At 35.4% G+C, this 21301-nt stretch overlaps 1 protein-coding gene across 10 annotated transcripts in view; it reads left to right on the top strand.

The window, feature by feature from the left end:
• MBD5 (methyl-CpG binding domain protein 5) overlaps positions 1–21301 on the top strand; it is a 484769-nt gene that overhangs the window by 304372 nt on the left and 159096 nt on the right. For all 10 annotated transcript variants that reach the window (XR_008677692.2, XM_055380166.2, XM_063694832.1 and 7 more), the window contains one exon: positions 6113–6235. The gene's annotated coding sequence lies outside the window, so the exon portion shown is untranslated. The remainder of the gene's footprint in view (positions 1–6112; positions 6236–21301) is intronic.

The raw sequence follows: 21301 nt of genomic DNA on the forward strand, positions 1-21301 counted from the left end.
ATCAGAAATTGTAATCAGAAAATCCACCATTCTATTTTCTCACACCTATGTCATTGAATCCTTCTAACACCCCTAAGAGCTGGCTATGTAAGTTTAAGTTTTGTAGTTATTGATCTTAAATCTGTAAAACATTGTTTGCCTATATCAAAAAATTGATTGATCTCAGTGTCTTTTCCTGGTACCCCCACCAATAACATTTCCACAGATAAATTTGAAGTTACTTGGTCATTTCTGAATTAAAATTAATTTCAGTTTTAAACTAAGATTCTACCCCTATCTCCTATTTGTATCCCTTCTACTCTTCTTTTCTTTCTTTTCTTTTGAGACAGGATATGGCTCTGTTGCCCACACAGGAGTGCAAAGGCTCAATTCTGGCTCGCTGCAACCTCCACCTCCTGGGCTCAAACCATCCTCCCATGTCAGCCTCCCTTGTAGCTGGGACTACCGGCATGCACCACCACACGCGGCAAATTTTTGTATTTTTGGTAGAGATGGGGTTTTGCCACGTCACCTAGGCTTGTGTGGAACTCCTGGACTCAAGCAGTTCTCCCACCTCAGCCTTCCAAAGTGCTGGGATTACAGACGTGAGCCACCATACCTGGCCTCTTCTTCCCTTTCACTCTTCCTCAAGTTCCTGAGGGAGACTGACATATCCTGAGGCATCATCAACACGTATGGGTTTGCATATTCTTTTCTGTTCTTGCTGGCCTCTGTTGAGTAACTGCTTGGCCCTTGGCCTTTTGGTACCATGTGCCAGCATCTACTTATGTCAGTTCCGCTTGCTTGGCCTCTGGACTTCATATACTGGATCCACTGCCATGGTCCTTGCTGTAATTTCCAATTGTGAGAACCATGTATTCCTTACCCTTCAAACCCCAGTCTCCCTTATGTCTTCCAGCTTAGTCTTAGCCACTTTTGCACCCCTCGCATGATGGAAGCTTCAATAACTTTTCACATGCTCTGCCACAATACAATGGAATGTTTAGGATTCAAAAATGTCTTCAGACAAATCTTCCCAACTACCTTTCTTAGCCTTTGTCTTTGGTACCCAATGCTCAGTTACCTTAATCACAGCCCCTCCAAACTCTTTCCTGCCTAGTAGCCCGTACGTTATTTATTTGCATGAGAAAACATCTATTATATTCTCTTGCATTCTTGTGTACTCTATGTTTTTAGTGGTACTCTAGGTTTTTAGTGGTATGTTTTTACATAAAGAATATGGCCATATTCTTTATATAAAAGAAAATGGTTATATCCTCTTGCATTCTTGTCTACTTTATGGTTTTTATCATGTAAGCTTTATACAATGATGCTCTTAAAATAATAAGGCAGCTTTATATGTCCTGATATGATCAGTTGACAAAACATCTTACACGAAGAAAGCAAGGTATAGAACAGTATGCATAACCTGCTTCATTTGTGGAAATGTATGTGTAGTATGGCAATGCATTGAACATCTCTGGAAGGATGTATGAAAGTGGTAATGGGGGTTGCCTCTGGGGAATGAAGAAACAGATGGCTGAGGGACAAGACTGAGAGAGAGATTTTTTACTCCCTTTTTATATCTTTAAAATTCTATGTCATGTGACTAACCTATTCAAAAAATAGATACCAGATAATTATAAACCATTTGTAATTTGGCTTCATCACTCTTGCTAATGTCCAGATCTCCTATTCTCAGACACAGATAAAAAGTAGCTTTATTGGCAAAGGTATCTTTTTTTCCTTCACTGCTTCCTGACCTTCCACTCTTTCTTGTAGGACTTTACTGAAGGCTGCATAAAGCAGCCAACCTGCTCCAACAGTCTGAATTTTTCCCTTCAATTAGAAGGGAAATACTTCAGAAGGCAGATGGTCTGAGTCCTGAAATGTAACAGATGATAGTTTAGTTATTTTGCTCACTTGCCAGACTGAGATAGAGGGGTCCTCACTACCCTTCACCTGACCCTCTTGGCCAAGCCAAGTCTACATTTTACTTACAAGAATTTTTGCAGGTTCTGTTACTTATAAGAATTTTTACCTGCAGGGTTATTACACTGAATAGATATTTAATATTATTATAAATGTATGAGTGAATAATTTTTCTAAAGGAATAAACTACCTGAGATAGTTTTAAATGTGTTTTTGATAGAGATTCTTTAAATCAATATTTAAAATTTCCCAGTTGTCCATTAATTATAGCTATCTTTTTCCTCCTGATCTAAGGTCCGGTCAAGGTTCATACATTGTATTTAGTGGTTATATCTGCTTAATCTCCTTTTATCTAAAAAACAAAATTCCCAGTCTTATGTGTCTGTCATGTTGTTGACATTTTTTAACTCATTCAAAAACATTTATTGGCCACCTATGAAATGGCAGGCATGGTGTCAGGTTCTAGGTATTTGTACATAATAATCAGTAAAATGTTATAAATACTACAATAAAGACCGTATAAAGTGCAGAAGGAGCACAAAAGAGGAAGACACCTGTCCTCTCTCAAAGATTCAGGAAAGACATGTCAGTGGGAAAATGACATTTCAGCTAACTTGAAAGATAAGCAGACAAAAAAGGGAAAGCAGAGATCATCATATGAGCAAAATATGTGTATTACTTTTTATGTTTTTGCAAAGCACACAGTTTAGAGATCTGAGTCACCTCTGAGGATATTACCATGAGACATGAGTCAGGAGAAACACACAGGAACAGGCCTTTGTATGCTGGGCCAATGAATCTGGACTTCATCCTGTGTCTGAGAATTCAAAAGCTTTAAGGGACAGGGAGAAAACAAACACAAACATATGATGTGAAATGATAGACCTGTGGCAGACTGAATTGTATGAGTTCTGCCTAAAGACATTCAAATTTGGGCTGACCAAACCTTGCCAATGGGCGGGATTCCGTAGACAGGACCCAGTGAGGACTTTTGAGCAGGCACTCGTGACAACGTGGAGAGAAGCTAAAGTTGGGGATGATGGGGACAGGAGACAGATCACAGGTTGGATATAGACACCACAGTGTGAAGGAGGACAGATGCCTCGTGCCTATCAGGTCTCTGTGATGACTGTGTTAAAATCTCAAGCTCATTCTTGGCACTGGACATATATAGCATTCTGAAGGCAGAGGTGCTTCCATCCCCTTTTCTGCCGTGTCTTCCTCTGGATGAAACACATTCCTCACTACCATCTCAATACATGATCTAAAAAAATCTTGTTTTTTTCACAAAAAGGATATGGTAGGCTGTTCCTTCCCCTTTCCCAGCTTTCTTTCACTCACATGGGCCAAAGTGAGTGGCCCTCAAGTCTCCAAAGTGAGTGGCCTCACTTTGCCCTCATGTCCTTCAAGTTTCTCACCCAGGAATTTTCATCACCTCTGACTATGTTTTCCACATTTCTTCTCAAAGTATCATTTATTTCTGTATAAATAAGCAAGAAAATGGAGCAGAGTTTGATGAATCTCAATGAATTCATCTCTCATTTTCACATGAGCTTCAGAACACATCATGCCTCCAGATTAACAACAGTACAACACACAGTCAACACTGGCCCCTGAGCAGAAGGCCATCCAAGCACTGTACTGTCTCCTTCACCCCTAAGAGCAGGGACAAATATCCTAGTACCTGCCAACACCTAAAAGTCTTTCTTTCGTTCCTACAAATGATGATCACCATTTTGGTCACATACTCTATACAAAAAATAAATAAATAAATAAATAAATAAATTTATTGTCTATCCTCAATAAAAATATATTCTAAAGGTACTAGTGTTAATCTATATAAATATTACTAAAGCTTTTTTATTTTAATAGAAAACAGGTAAGTACTGATATTTCCTCCCCACATCAGCAGATTGTCTTGTGCATAACTATACCTGCAGTGTAATTCCCAGAGGCTGTATAATTTCCAGGGTTCAGATTTTTTTCTCCTTCCCTTTTTTCTCTGTATCAGTTCTTCTACTCACCAACATCTCAACACTGATTTGGGTCCCTCTCTCCCTTCAGAATCCTTTATTTCCTGGATGTTTATTCTCAGCAACTCCTTCCATTCTGCCTAAAAACTCTTTAAAATCTTTCACAAACTAACAAACTTTAGTCCTTAGGACAAGCCAGGGTTCTCAAGTGAAATTTCAAATCTCTATGAGGCTTCCCAATACCTTCATGCCAGAAGGTAAACAAATTACTTGCCTATCCCCATCAAATTCTAGCCTTTGGACTCTAATCTCATTGACATTTTTTATTACCCTGGGCCAGTTGTTTGCAAGATGTCACTTTAGTTTGAATATTTCTGAAATTTTTTATTGTTAAATTTAGGCTAAATATTCTTTGCAAAAATATTACATTGGTGATGGTATGCCTTCTCAAGGTATGATATCATGTAATAGGAAATTTTTAACACAGTAGACTACTATGGCTTGATGGGAGGTCTAATTTGAGTTTTTAATTCTCCATGTTTTAATTTTATAGTAATGAAGTAATTTCTTAGCGGTTTGGTACTCAATATAGACTTGATATCGATATGTAGTGTTTTATCCAATTCATTCGCTATCATTTTGGAACAACAAAAAAATTTCCCTTTTAAGCTGATGAGTTTCTAATGATTGAGGGAGTTGATAAAATCAAGTTTCTGCCTTTTGAAGCTAAAAGCCAGGTGGCAATAATATCTACCTCATAGGATTGAAGTGAGGATTATTTGAGATGTTAACAGACAAAATATAACTGCGAGTAATATGCTCCATGAAGGGGCTCTATTAATATAATTAACCCCACTCAGATATTTATTTTAAACCACACATACACACACACACACACATATATAGCATTTATTATTGAAACTGATACTTTAAGTGCTTTGTGAATGTTAATCCTTATAACACCTCTATTAGTTAGATACTGTTATTGTTGTCATTTAAAGATAGGAAGCTGTGGCCCAGAGAAGATAAGTAACTTTCCTAAAGTCTAAGCAAGTGAGTGGTAATATTTCCTGCTATTTTTCTGTGAGACCCCACTTGAAAGTAAGTGGCCTGTATAGCTACAATCTGTATTTGATGATGATTTTCATTCAGCTTCTCCTCCTAGATAGTTGCTTTCCCCTGTCATCCTCCTCCCACCCCAATACTGTTTTGCCAGATAATGATGGGTGTTTATTGAATGGCAGTACCACAATCCATATAGGTGTGTGATACTGTGTGTGTTTTGTATGTGTGTGCATACATCAGGCTGCTTAAATGAGTTGTTTTTCTTATTTCTTTGTTGCTTTCTCCATTTTAATGTAAGTTTTTTTTTCTTGTTCTCTTTTTGAGATTTTTAAGCATTAGAATTAGGCCAACCCAGATTTAAGCTGAATGTTTCTAAGACAGTGTTCTCATCTACGAAATGGTAATACTAACACCTATATCATGAGATTAAGTGAGGATTAAATTAGGTGATATTTCCAATTATAAAGGCTATATAGAGATATTTTGTATATATTTTATACTACATTTAGATGAGTTGTTGGGGATTTTTTGGTATTTTTTGGTATTTTCCATTTTAACTTAAAAGGTTTGGAGTTTATTTTTGTTTTTAGTGGTGATGGTGATAAGACTGGCAAACTTCTTTTAATTGGGCTATAATAGAAAGAGGTTTGAAGTTAGACTATTTAATATTAAATCCCAAAGCCTCAATTACCACATTTTAAAGTGGGAATGTTAATGACTGTCTTGTATCATTATAGTGATCACCATTATATCTCCAGTGCTTCCCGCAGTACCTGGCACAGAGCAATAAATATTGTTGAATAAATATCAAATAAAAAGATGTTGAGAGGATTAAATGAGATATAAAGGATCTAGCGTTGTGTCTGGTAGATAGTAGATATACAAAATTATACTACTATTTTTATCAATAATTTTTAATTAAATGTTTCTTCTGATTATATTATTAAACATATGAAAATAAAGTATAGAACATTTGCTTTAATTATTTCTGGTAGTTAATCATAGTATTTCTGAAGGATGAAGATACTAATACCTTGATTCTCTCTAGTTCTTTGGCAAAGACTTATTGATGTTTGGAAGTGAAAAAATGCCAACAATACTGTTAATGATTTTGAAAACAAGCCTTTAAATAAATGTGTGGACTCATGTTATTTCTGTTCCAGAGAGAAGAGGTACTCCCTTATAGGGACCCGTAAAGACATAGAGCATCTGGAAATTAACTGCCTCCATTACACTGCTGAGTCACACACAACGCTTGTTATGTTTTCATCACTTCTCTCCAGAAGGTAGGCATCATGGTTTCTCTTCATAGATTCTTCATACAATTATAGTTTTTGTCTGCAGACTTAGTTTTTATTAAATATGGGAAGTGTCTGACATCTATAGATTAAAATGCTATATTTCTCCAAAGTTAGGATGCTTAAACACGTTGCCTCTAAAAATTATTTCTATTGGAAAATGAATACATGTTTACTATTTTTTTTAAAAAAAAGTAATACAGAAAAATATAGTTATCCTACCACCTTCAGGTAACTATTCTTCATATTTTGTTATATCTTCCTGAATTTATTTTTATATATGTGTATTATGTATAATATGTGGATTTATATGGTTACAATAATTATGACTAGACACCATAGGGCTTAAATGGTGTTTCCCTGCCCTGCTTCTTTTACTTAGTGGTTTATTTCAGCCTTTTTTAAAAAAATGTATTAATTTTTTTCTCCTCAACTTTTATTTTAGATTCAGGGGGTACATGTGCAGATTTGTTAACTGGGTATACTGTGTGATGCTGAAGTTTGTGGTATAAATGATCTCCTCACGCAGGTACTGAGCATAGTGCCTAGCAGTCAATTTTTCAACTCTTGCTCCCCCTTCCACCCTTTCCCCTCTAGTAGTCCCTGTTGTCTATTGTTGCTATCTTTATGGCCATGAGTACCTGATGTTTAGCTCCCACTTATGTGTGAGAACATGCGATATTTGGTTTTCTGTTCCTGTGTTAATTATCTTAGGATAATGCCCTCCAACTACATCATGTTGCTGCAGAGAACATGAGTTCATTCTTTTTTATGGCTGCATGATATTCCATGGTGTATATGTACCACATTTTCTTTATCCAGTCCACCATTGATGGGCACCTACATAGATTCCGTGACTTTACTATTAAGAATAGTGCTTAATATTGTGAATGCATGTGTCTTTTTGGGAGAACAATTTGTTTGCTTTTGGATATGTACCAAGTAATGTGATTACTGGGTTGAATGGTAATTCTGTTTTAAGTTCTTTAAGAAATCTCCAAACTGCTTTCCACAGTGGCTGAACTAATTTACATTCCCGCCAACAGTATGTAAGCGTTCCCTTTTCTCCACAGCCTCACCAACATCTGTTGTTTTTTGACTTTTTAATAATAGCCATTCTGACTGGTATGAGAAGGTATCTAATTATGGTTTTGTTTTGCATTTCTCTGATGATTAGTGATAATGAGCACTTTTTCTTATGTTTGTTGGCCTCTTGTATATCTTCTTTTGAAAAGTGTCTGTTCATGTCTTTTGCCCAATTTTTAATGGGGCTGTTAGTTTTTTGCTTGTTCAATTGTTTAAGTTCCTTATAGATTCTGGATATAAGACAATTGTTGGTTGCATAGTTTGCAAATATTTTCACCCATTCTGTGGATTGTCTATTTACTCTGTTGATAATTTCTGTGGATTGTCTATTTACTTTGTTGATAATTTCTTTCACTGTGCAGAAGCTATTTAGTTTAATTAGGTCCCAATTGCCAATTTTTGTTTTTGTTGCAATTGCTTTTGAGAACTTAGTCATAAATTCTTTCCTAAGGCCCATGTCCAGAACGGTGTTTACTGGGTTTTCTTCTACCATTCTTATAGTTTGAGTTCTTACATTGAAATCTTTAATCCATTTTTAGTTAATTTTTGTATATAGTGAAAGGTAGTGGTCCAATTTCATTCTTCTGCATGTGGCTACCAAGCTATTCCATCACCATTTATTGAATAGGGAGTCCTTTCCCCATTGCTTAATTTTGTCAACTTTGTCAAAGATTAGATGGCTGTAGGTGTGTGACTTTATTTCTGGGTTCTTTATTCTGTTCCATTGATCTATGCATCTGTTTTTATACCAGTACCATGCTCTTTTAGTTACAGAAGCATTATAGTATAGTTTGAAGTTGGGTAACGTAATGCTTTCAGCTTTGTTCTTTTTGCTTCGGATTTGCATTGTCTCTTCAGGCTCTTTTTTGGTTCCATATGAATTTTAGAATAGTTTTTTTCCAATTCTGTGAAAAATGACATTAGTAGTTTGATAGCAATAGTGTTTAATCTGTAGATTGCTTTGGGCAGTATGGCCCTTTTAAAAATATCGATTCTTCCAATCCATGAGCATGTAATGTTTTTTCATTTGTTTGTGTCGTCTGTGATTCCTAGCAGTGTTTTGTAGTTCTCCTTGTAGACAGACATCTTTCACCTCCTTAGTTAGATGTATTCCCAGGTTTGTGAATGTGTGTGTGACTATTGTAAATGGGATTATGTTCTTCATTTGGCTTTCAGCTTGAACATTATTGGTGTACAGAAATGCTACTGATTTTTGTATACTGAAACTTTGCTGAAGTCATTTATCACTTCCAGGAGCCTTTTGGTGGAGTCTTTAGTGTTTTCAAGGTATAGAATCATATCATCCTATTGCAGCAATTTTTATGCCAGTAAATATCATCCACCTTAAATTCCAATTAAAGGTTATAACATGAATCATATAACCACCTTCCTTTTATTAAATATATGGAAACATGACTTAAGTGATATGTATGCATATCTGATGATTTTTTAAGAGAATCTCTAAAAGTAAGTGTTATAGAACTTTAGCACCTAAACATTTTCTCTGATGGAAGGGTTCCATGACATATAACATAAGGAAAGACTTATTCACCATCTTAGAGATATATGTCCTAGTGTATAGTATTACCGTATACCAAGGTTGTAGAAATCAAACTTATTTAACCATGGAATGCATTCTTAAGATAACGTATGTCTTCAAGATGTTGATAATGGGGGAGGCAGTTTGGAGTTGTATTAGTGAGGGTTCTTTTAGAGGGACAGAACTAATAGGACATATATCTGTGTGTGTGTGTGTGTGTATATATATCCGTATATATATATGTATATACACACACACACACACACACATATATATATACCCACACATACACATACACATATATATATATTTGTTTCTATTGTCTATGATTCCTAGCAGTGTTTTGGGTGTATATACACACATATATACGTATACATATGTATACACGTATATACGTATACATATGTATATACGTATATACATATACATATGTATATACATATATAAATGTATGTGTGTGTGTATATATGTATTATATATAATATATATATATATGAAAGTTTATTAAGCATTAACTTACAGGATCACAAGGTCCCACAGTAGGCTGTCTGCAAGCTGAGGAGCAAGGAGAGCCAGTTTGAGTCTCAAAACTGAAGAACCTGGAGTCCAATGTTCGAGGGCAGGAAGCATCCAGCACAGGAGAAAGATGTAGGCTGGGAGGCTAGGCCTGTCTCTCCTTTTCACATTTATCTGCCTGCTTTACATTTGCTGGAAGCTGATTAGATTTTGCCCATTCAGATTAAGGGTGGACGTGCCTTCCCCAGCCCACTGACTCAAATGTTAATCTCTTTTGGCAGCGCCCACACAGACACACCCAGGATTAATAATTTGTATCCTTCAATCCAATCAAGTTGATACTCAGTATTAACCATCACAGGAGGCAAGGGGTATATGGGAGTCTCTGTACTTTCCACTCCATTTTGCTATGAAACTAAAACTGCTCTGAAAAATAAACTCTATTTGAAAAGAAGAGGAAGAGGAAGAGGAAGAAGAAATGGAAAAACTTTAAAAGGGAAATTTTTTAAATGACATTTTATAAATTTACATTTAAAATAAAGTTTAGACTTACACAAATAACATCTGTCAATATCCCACTACACACTTTTGAAAATGCTAGATTATGATATATTCTTAAAAATGGAATCGGTAGATCAAATAGTAAATAAATTGAAAGATTATACCAATTTACATTTCTACCAACAGTGTTTGAAAGAATGAGAATGTAACTTTCTCTATAGTTTTGTCAACATTTGACATTAACTTTATTTTTTACAAAACCTGATACAATAAAAGTATATGGCATTTTAATTTTCATTTGTGTGATTACTACTGAGCATGAGTATCTTTTTATATTTTTATTTGAATTTTAAGTTCTTTTATGAATGTCCCATTCATGAGCCATGCCAAATTTTTCTTGTGGAGGGGTCTTTGAATTTTATGTAGACTGATAAGAATCATAATCATATTAAGAATATTAAATCTGTAAATCATATATGTCACAATTATGTCTTCTTTTTTATTTTTAATGTTTTGTGTGCTTTATTTTTGTTATATAATGCTATCATTTTTATGAGCTAAATCTATCATCTTTTTCATGGCTTTTGGGTTTTGATGTTTCTTTGTACCTTGGCTTTATTTAAAAAAAGAAACTATTATAGAAAGTCAGAAACAGAGGAGTTGACAGGATAATAAAATGAACCCCCATGTACCTCAAATCTGGCTTCATTAATTGAGAATTCATGGCCAATCTTGTTTCATTTATACCTCCTGTATTATTCTGAAGCAAATCCCAGGCATTATATGATTTTCTCTGTTACTATTTCAGTGTATATACTAACTTTAGATGGAATTTTGCCTAACCCTTGTTTTACATCTGCCATAGTTTGGCTGAAATCACTGACTTCCACTACAATATACTTATATCAAACATCAGCATTAAGCCTGGGCAACATAGACCTTGTCTCTGAAAAGAAAAATTAACTGGGCATGGTGATGTGTGCCTATAATTCTAGCTATTCAGAGTCTGAAGTGGGCGAAATGGCTTGAGCCAGGGAGTTTTGAGGCTATAGTGAGCCATGACTGCACCATTGCACTCCAGTCTGGGCAACAGAGTGAGATCTTGTCTTTAAAAAAGAAAATCAGCATTGGCTAAGATTATTGTTATTTAATTTACTATTTTAAAATGGCCTCTATAAGAATTTAATTATTTTAATATGGCATGCCTCACCAGCCTCCCTCATGCCATCCTCTCCTGCACTCCCTGCTCTAGCCTTTTAATTCCCTGAGCAAGTAAGCCCCTAGAAACTTCTCTATATGCTATTCTCTCTATCCAAAATGTTCTTGCCCCAAACTTCCCCACCTCCAGTGCCGACTTATCCAAAAGGCACAGTAAGCACAGTGCCTAGGGTTCACAAAATTTTAAGGGGTCCACAAAAATGTTTAAATTTATTTTAAAATAAGAAAACAAAGGACTTCTAGGTAAAAGAAAACATTTCAGTATACAGTATTAACTAACATATTCATCTTTTTACCATGTAAGTTGCAAAATATGATTTTTAGTTTTATTTTTTATGTTGAAAGGGGCCCATGATGGCAGAAGTACCTAGGGCCCACAAAAATGATAATGCAGCTCTTGCCTACCCTACCCCCCAATGCCACTTTTACTAGTAGAATCCTACTCATCCCTCAGGTTTCAATGAAAATGCCCCTTCTTCAGGGAAGCTTTGTCTGATTCTTCCAGATTATGTGAAATCCCCTGAAATATGCAAGCCCATCACCTTGTACGATGGAAATAAAATAAGTAATTGTATAATGCTGTGTTTAATGAAATCAGGAACCGAGCCTACCTTGTTTAACACTATATCCCCAGCACAAAACACAATGCCTTGTATGGAGTGATATTAGACCCTGAAGGACTGATCATCTTTCACTGTGACTCTCTCATGCCCTTGTATCCAGTGGTTGTTCCTCCCCATACCTTTTTGCACACGATTTTAGCCCGTACCTGTTCCTCTCCTTCCCTCTTGATAAAATCTAGATTGCCCAAACAGTGACTACAAATCAGCAAGGACAATTCCTCCCTCTTGCAAGAACTATCCCTGGTTAACTCTTCCTCAAACTAGTCAGACTTTGGCTGATCCTCCTATACATTTCAACTCACTTTAAATTAGAATACACCTTTGAAGCCTTCTCATATTCAGTATTTTCAAATAAAGGTTTATATGCCCTGGCTAATTTTGTTCCACAGTGGCCATTCAATGAAGTCACACCAAATAAATTGCTGCTACATAAATTATAGGCTTGGTGTCTTGGAATAATTAAGAAATTTTTTGAGAGTAGTCTTGCAAATCTAAACATACTAAGTAATAGCTAACATAACAGTGAGAAATAATCCTAATAAGAATTTCAGTGTAAGTAGATTCAATTGTTTTTATTTGTCTTAACAGAAGGGGTTGCTGGTATAGACATTCCAACATTGTGAGAAATATCCACATGGCTCTGTTGTGGGTTTTTTGTTCTTGCATTAGAACTTGGATTTTACGTTTTGGGGAGACTTTAGAAGTCACCAGAAAGTTGTCCAGTTTTCCTATCTTGCTCACAGTTCAGAACTGGTTTGCTTTCAATGTACATAACAGCCCCTGGAATAATGTTTGACAAATAGTAGGGCTTCAATAATTATTTGCTGAATTAACAGAACTAATATCATTTCGAACTAGTCAGGCTCAACTAGAAACAGGAGGAAGGAGGGGTAGCTTAAAAAACATCCAAGCCCTATATTTTTGCTTTGATTTATTTTATTATATTTAATTTATTCTAAAAATGAAATAGAAATCATGAGATTTTATGTTTTATCAAGGAAAATAGGAGAATAGATTTCAAAGGGTAAAGAAAAGGTCTCAGTAGTTAAAAAGCACTACGCTAAATTCTAGGTTTCTGTAAGTGGGGTATATTTTAGTCCAATTTTCTGATCCTAGATTTACCAATGCTATTTAATCTCATTGAGTCTCTTATTGACTCAGTTTCTCATTTGTAAAATGGGGATAATGGATAATGATGGAGTTATGAATTAATATATGAGTCAGAATAGTGTTGGTATACAGTAAACCCTATTTAAAGCCTATTCTCCTTCATATCATCAGATTGTTACTACTGCACTTATATTTTTATTATTATCATCATCATTACTCTATAAACTGAGTGAGATAAGTAAATGTTTTGGTTTGTTAAATTCCCCCCTTTACTATTTATTATGTAAATATGTTTTTAAAAAGTGGGTGTCATTCACACAACTTAAGTCACAACGTGTTAATGACGGAGAAGAAAACAGCATTAATATGACAGCAAGAAACTGAGGTTCTGGTAAATAAAAATACATAATTAGCCATGAATTCAAGACTTCAGAGCTTTCAAAATAGCCACACTAACCAGTTCATAATTTTGCATGTTTAGATCTGGCTAAAAGAATATTTTTGGCAATATACAATAAGTCACAATTCTCTGAAATACAAATTTGCCATGAAAATCTAATAAAAATGAGAGAGAAAATTTGTTCTCTTAAATCTTATATTACTTCCATTGAATACACACCTAACATAGTAGAACACAATTTCAGTAGTGATTTTGGGGTTACAATTTTCACATGTAATTCCTTCTGCAGGTAAATAAAAATATAAACCCAGAACAGTAAAAATAACATAAGGTAACAGTAAAAGCCTACCAAGGCTTTTGTGTAGGCAAACATTTATCTTAACACTGGAGCTTCAGGATCCTGAGAAGACCCTTGGGATAAAGTGACAGACACAGGTTTGATTCTTCCTGGTATTTCAGACAATGCCCCCATAACCTAAGGACAATTTTTTGAGGATAAATGACTGGCTAGGAGCACCAATGTCCTCAGGCCTTGCTTGGGGCCTGTAATCTCACCTAATCATTATTCACTATCCCCCAGAAAAGCCTCAAGCTAAAATTGTGATTGCTATTTAGAACTAAACTTGCAAATTCATTTTTGAACATCCGTTCTTCTGCCCTCATGACTTCATTTTTTGTTTAATTATGTGCACCATTACATAGCAGCTGCACTAAGCATTAAAACCTACAGCAACAGTCAATGTGTTCTGAGTGCTGGCCTTCTTTATTCATTTATAAAAAGATATTCTGATAACAAAAATGCCTAAGGATTACATTGCATAATTCATGCAACTGGATATCTAGTCATTAAAGGGGATAGGAAATGCAGTGATAGTGGGCAATAGTTCAGTAAACTCAGAATTTTGCAATACAGTTTTTATAAGCCAGCTTTTACTTGAAAAATCAAAATAATTTTTATAAGTGCAAAAATAAGTTTAGAATGCAATGGTCTCTGAAAACCAGGGGATAAGCTAGAGTCAAATCAGGCTACAAATTTCCTTAATGAGACCTTTCAGTTTTTCTTGCATGGGATGTAAAATATATTATTTCTTAGCATCTATCCTGCTAAAACTTCCCATTTTTGCTTTGTTTCTAGGATTGAGCATTGCAGTCCTTTCCCTGTTCTTGCAATAACTGTCTGCTTCAGTTGATAGTGAGACACAATTTCTTACTGATTATCATATTTAAGTCTCTTTTATCTCTTTTTATATGCAATGCTATTCTTTTTCTAGTTGAGGCTGACTTTGTTTTTGTTTCTTTCCTCATTGAATAAGAACCACAACTGACAATATTGTGAACTCTTACTGCCATTAGTTATTATGCAATATTTTCCAATTTCCTATGATGAGCTATTACATTCACCAGCAAACCTTAACAGAAGACCTCAAGGTATTGCTTTCTTTTAGTTTTTAATACCTTAAAAACTAATCAGATATTCATCACATATAATAACACATGAAATTTTGTATTCTATTTAATCCAAGGACTTTTTTTCATTTCAAATATACAATTTAATATTTTTTACAATTTGGGGTTGTGCACCCATCGTCACAGTTAATTTCAGAGCATTTTCATCACTCCAAAAAGAAATCCTATAAACATTAGTATTCACTTTTTCCACAAATCCCCCAGTCCCAGGCAACCACTAATCTACTGCCTCTGTGGATTTGCCTGCTCTAGACATTTCAGATAAATGTGATCATAAAATATGTGGCCTTTTGTGACTGGCTTGATTTACTTAATATAATAATTTTAAGGTTCATCCATACTGTACAGGAATCAGTACATCATCTCTTTTTATTGCTAAATAATATTCCATTGTATGTACATACCACATTTTATTTATCCATTCATCAGCTGATGGACATTTGGGTTGTTTCCACTTTTTGGCTACTATAAGTAATGCTGCTGCACACACTTGTGTACAAATATTAGTGTATTTATATATTTTTATTTCTCTATGAGTAGAACTGATGAGTCATCAATCTGGTAAGTTCTTAAGGAATAACGTTGTAAGAATAGACAAAAGATAAATATTCCTGATGTCTGAAACCCTTTCAAGTAAAAGCACCTGGACCCTAATCCCACACTTGCTGCCAATGTGTGTTTTCCTTCTCAGTGAAGAGTGCCTCCCAAGGTTCTGCTATGTAAGAATTGGGGCGTTTATTGCTGCTTCCCTCTACCCTTCATGTCCTTCATGTCAGATAACAGATGATCCTGGCATTGAAGTCTAAAAGTATAATCTCTGACTCTTGGTTCTGCAACCTATGTGTTTAGTGTAGAGATCCTATCTGCGCTTTGTACCCTGTCTGGCTTCCTTTTGAGGCTGTCGTTAGATACTGGCAGGTTTGGTATCCACAGAAATGATAGGAGCTTGGGTAACTTTTGGAGTCAAACCCTAATGAGTGGGACCTTAAAAAGATTTGTGTATCTTTGCTTGACTAGTTCTCAGTTTTCTTGCTCTTACAAAGCAGAGGAAGGCTCTGGACAAAGTAGGTTTGTTATAAAAGTAGCTTGATAAAGCCATCTCCCTCTCCATGTATCTCTCCTCCTTTGCTTGAAGGCCTGAATTACCATCACCCCACCTCCTTGCCACCAATGGAGAACAATTCATATTTTTATAATATGTACCAGCTTTTTTTCCAAATTAAACTTTTTATTTTGAAATAATTATATATTCACATGCAGTTGCAGAAAATAATACAGACATATGGTGTACTCTTTACCCAATTTCCCCCAATGGTAGTATCTGTCAAATTATAGTACAATATAACAACCAAGTTACTGACATTGATACAGCCAAGATAAAGAACATTTCCATCACCACAAGGGTCCCTCATGTTGCTCTTTTATACCACACCCATTTCCCTTCCCTCACCACCTGTTTCTTAACTCCTCACAACTCATTAATCTATTCTCCATTCCTATAATGTCATTTGAAAAAATATTTTATGAGTAGAATCACATGGTATATAAACTTTGGGGATTGACTGTTTTCACTCAGCATAATTTTCTGGAGATTCATGCAGGCTACTGAGTGTATCAGTAGTTTGTTCCTTTTTATTGCTTAGTAGTGCAGGCTGAGTATACCTCTTATGGAATGCTTGGAACCAAAAGTGTTTCAGATTTCAGATTTTTGGAAGTTTTGGAATATTTGCATTATCAAACCCTGGAGAAGACCCTAATAAGGTATTGCCTTCTTTTGAAATGATAACATAAAAACTAATCAGATATTGATCACATATAATAACATGTAAAATTTTATATTCTATCTACCCAAGGATTTTTTGAGAAATCAAAACTGTCATGTTTCTGGAGAAAGCATATGTAAAATTTTACTCAAAAGACTTGGGAAATTCCATGATAGTATTCACAATTTAGTACAATACCTCCTGAGGATAAAGAAATAAAATTTATATAGTGATGGAGAGAAGAGCTATAGTTTCCAAGAAAATATTACTTTAGTAAAAAAGGGCACTGAGGGTTTTTGTGTATGTTAAAGGTTCTGCTTTTAACATGAGAGATAAAAAAACACTTTTGTGTCACAAGTATTTAGTATAATTAAATTTTTATAGAGGCTGTATTTGGGATTCTGACCTTTATCCTAAGAGTGATGGAAAACCTCTGAAGGGTGTATATGTGAGCAGATGTGTGTGTTTAAATCAGATTAAAACATGCGCATGGTTAAAATAAATGGTCCTTTGGCCCAAATTTTCCCATGTAAGCCTCGCTTCTCTTTCCACTTTTCCTTTGATATGTATCTCTATTTTTTCAGGTAAAAGTAATTTGCTTCCACCTGAAAATTTTTGTTAATCATTTTTTAGACATCATATATTAACAACACGCACACAAACACATAAAGGAAGCATTATATACTCACTCACCCAACCCTACCTCCACCTTTCCTGTCTCTATCATTCAGCATTTACTTTGTTGTTGTTGTTTTGAGACATGGTCTCACTCTATCACCCAGGTTGGAGTATAGTAGCATAATTGTGGCTCATTGCAACTTCCGCCTCCCAAGCTCAAGTGATCCTCCCACCTCAGCCTCCCAAGTACCTTAGACTACAGGTGTGTGCCAGCAGGTACAGCTAATTTTTGTATTTTTTGTAGAGCCAGGGTTTCACCATGTTGCCCAGGCTGATCTCAAACTCCTAACCTCAAGTGATCTACCCACCTCAGCCTCCCAGAATTCTGGGATTACAGGTGTTAGCCACTATGCCCATCCTCCATTTAGTTTTATCTCTATTTTTAGTTTTTCTGTTGTAACTATAATACCTATCTTTTTTTTGTCCCATTCACTATAGATACTTCTTTGTGATTGCCCACATCAGATGAGGATATTAGTACACCCACCTTCTCCTTCAACTCTTCTTCTTCCTGATTTCATTATCAGGTCTTTCATTTTTGCATTTCTAAAATTAATGCCAGTTATATCTTTTAAAAAAATTTTTTATTTTACTTTAAGTTCTGGAATACATGTACAGAACATGCAGGTATGCTACATAGGTATACATGTGCCATGGTGGTTTGCTGCACCTATCAACCCGTCATCTAGGTTTTAAGCCCTGCATGCATTAGATAATTGTCCTAATGCTCTCCCTCCCCTTGCCCTCCACCCCCCACCAACAGGCCCCAGTGTGTGATGTTCCCCTCCCTGTGTCCATGTGTTCTCATTGTTCAACTCACACTTATGAGTGAGAACATGTGGTGTTTGGTCTTCTGTTCTTGTGTTAGTTTGCTGAGAATGATGGCTTCCAGCTTCATCCATGTCCCTGCAAAGGACATGAACTCATCATTTTTTATGGCTGCATAGTATTCCAGGGTGTATATTTGCCACATTTTCTTTATCCAGTCTATCACTGATGGACATTTGGGTTGGTTCCAGGTCTTTGCTATTGTGAATAGTGCTGCAATAAACATACATGTACATGTGTCTTTATAGTAGAATGATTTATAATCCTTTGGGTGTATACCCAGTAATGGGATTGCTGGGTCAAATGGCATTTCCAATTCTAGCTCCTTGAGGAATCACCACACTGTCTTCCACAGTGGTTGAACTAATTTATACTCCCACCAACATGTAAAAGCATTCCTATTTCTCCACAGCCTCACCAGCATCTGTTGTTTCCTGACTTTTTAATAATTGCCATTCTAACTGGTGTGAGATGGTATCTCATTGTGGTTTTGATTTGCATTTCTCTGTACGCTTTTTTTCATATGTTTGTTGGCTGAATAAATGTCTTCTTTTGAGAAGTGTCTGTTCATATCCTTTGCTCACTTTTTGATGGACTTCTTCATAATTGCCATTCTAACTGGTGTGAGATGGTATATCATTGTGGTTTTGATTTGCATTTCTCTAATGACCAATGATGATGCACACTTTTTCATATGTTTGTTGGCCGCATAAATGTCTTCTTTTGAGAAGTGTCTGTTCATATCCTTTGCCCACTTTTTGATGGGGTTGTTTGGTTTTTTTCTTGTAAATTTGTTTAAGTTCCTTGTAGATGCTGGATATTAGACCTTTGTCAGATGGGTAGATTGCAAAAATTTTCTCCCATTCTGTAGGCTGTCTGTTCATTCTGGTGATAGTTTCTTTTGCTATGCAGAAGCTCTTTAGTTTAATTAGATCCCATTTGTCGATTTTGGCTTTTTTTTTGGCCATTGGTTTTGGTGTTTTAGTCATGAAGTCTTTGTCCCTGCCTATGTCCTGAATGGTATTGCCTGGGTTTTCTTCTAGGGTTTTTATAGTTTTAGGTTTTACATTTAAGTCTTTAATTCATCTTGAGTTCATTTTTGTATAAGGTGTAAGGAAGGGGTCCAGTTTCTGTTTTCTGCATATGGCTAGCCAGTTTTCCCAACAGCATTATTAAATAGGGGATCCTTTCCCCATTGCTTGTTTTTGCCAGTTTTGTCAAAGATCAGATGGTTGTAGATGTGTGATATTATTTCTGAGGTCTCTGTTCTGTTCCATTGGTCTATATATCTGTTTTGGTACCAGTACCATGCTGTTTTCATTACTGTAGCCTTGTAATATAGTTTGAAGTCCAGTAGTGTGATGCCTCCAGCTTTGTTGTTTTTGCTAAGGATTGTCTTGGCTATACAGGCTCTTTTTACATTTCATATGAAATTTAAAGTAGTTTTTTCTAATTCTGTGAAGAAAGTCAATGGTAGCTTGGTGGGAATAGCATTTGAATAGTATTGAATCTATAAAGTACTTTGCAATAGCATTGAATCTATAAAGTACTTTGGGCAGTATGGCCATTTTCACAATATTGGTTTTTCCTATTTATGAGTATGGAATGTTTTTCCATTTGTTTGTGTCTTCTCTCACTTCCTTGAGCAGTGGTTTGTAGTTCTACTTGAAGAGGTCCTTAACATCCCTTGTAAGTTGTATTCCTAAGTATTTTATTCTCTTTGTAGCAATTGTGAATTAGAGTTCACTCATGATTTGGCTCTTCGCTTGTCTGTTATTATTATTTTACAACCATAATTAACCATGTACATTATTGTGTGAAAAGGGCTTTTGCATTTGGTGTTCCCTCTACCTGCAACATAAATTCACTGAGATGACAATTTAATCCCTCTTTTTCTTAAATTCTTGACGATAATGGCAGCTGATTAGTAGGGCCTCCCTTGCCATACTTATTTTAAATAGCAACTTCCCATGCCTGGAATTTTTGCTCTGGTTTCCTTATTTTTTTTCTTCATAGCTCACCTTGTTAATACAAATTATATATTTTAATTTTCTTAATTTTTAAAACTACTGTCACTCTCCCCCACTGGACTGTAAGCTTCAAGAAGGCAGAGAATCTGTTCTAACTAATTTAATTCATTTTTTAATTCATTACTTTCCCCATCATTACTGTATTCCTAGTAGCTAAAACAATGCTATATAACCAGCTGACACTAAATAAGTATTAATTTAATTAGTGATTAATTACAGTGACAAGTATTCTTCTTTGGTTATATTTTCTTAAGCAATTTTTCCGTTTTCTTAGAATTTCTAATTCCCTTTTGTTTTTCTTGTATCATTTTTCTTTATGATATTCCCAGTTCTTTCCAACTCTCCATTATATAAAACATTCTGGTGTATCTCTTTCCTTTTCTTCCCCCTTTTCCTTGGGAACTGCTTTTCCAGAGCCTTGACATCCTCTGGCTGCACAACTGTTATCCTGAGACTCCCCTTTCCTGATCTTCTGGATGGTGCTATTTCAACCCACATTTTTTCTCTTTTCTTTTCTTTTTTTTTTTTATTCTGCTGTGATGAAGCATATCCCTTAGCAACTCCTGAGAGCAAGTATATGGATAATCAGTTTTTTTAATTTTTATGTTTGAATTTTTTCTTATTTTATACTCACAAGTTATCCAGGTTCTAACATTAGAAGATGCAAGCCTAGGGGCAGAGCCTTACAGGTCTGGGGGAAAGGAGAGAAGTAGTGAGTGTATGCATCCACATTAGAAAAGGAGAAAACACATTTAAAAGGTGCTATTTTTGGCCACCTGCTCTACATGAGACACTGTTTAAAACTGACATTTTGTACCACTTTCCTAACTGTTTTTTATAATAGTCTTCACAATTCATCACGTTGAAAGTTATAGAAAAGGCACACCTTTAAAGACTGTGGTGAGGAGAAGCAATTACTATCCATTTTAATTGCTTGCCATCTTAATTCTAGTTTATCTGGGACTGTAGATTACAAATCTTCCCTCTGAATTTGGAAGGTGATGCTCCACTCTCTTCAGACATTCATTTTTGTCCTTTGTAGGTCATCTGCTTTTTTCTTCTGGCTTTTAGGATTTACTCTTTTTTTTTTCTTGGTATTTTCCAATTCCTGATATGTCTAGGTGTAGGCCTTTTAAAATTCACGTTGTACTTGAATTTTAAGTGGGTACTCTCTTCTGAGGAGTTGTGTCCTTCATATCTAGAAAATTATCTTGCATTATTTTCTTATAATTCTCCCCCAACCCACCTTTTTTTTCTTGTTCTTTCCTTCTACGACTTTTATTATTCTATGATG

The sequence above is a fragment of the Gorilla gorilla genome, chromosome 11 (genome assembly GCF_029281585.2).
Source record: "Gorilla gorilla gorilla isolate KB3781 chromosome 11, NHGRI_mGorGor1-v2.1_pri, whole genome shotgun sequence".
Lineage (NCBI taxonomy): Eukaryota > Metazoa > Chordata > Mammalia > Primates > Hominidae > Gorilla > Gorilla gorilla.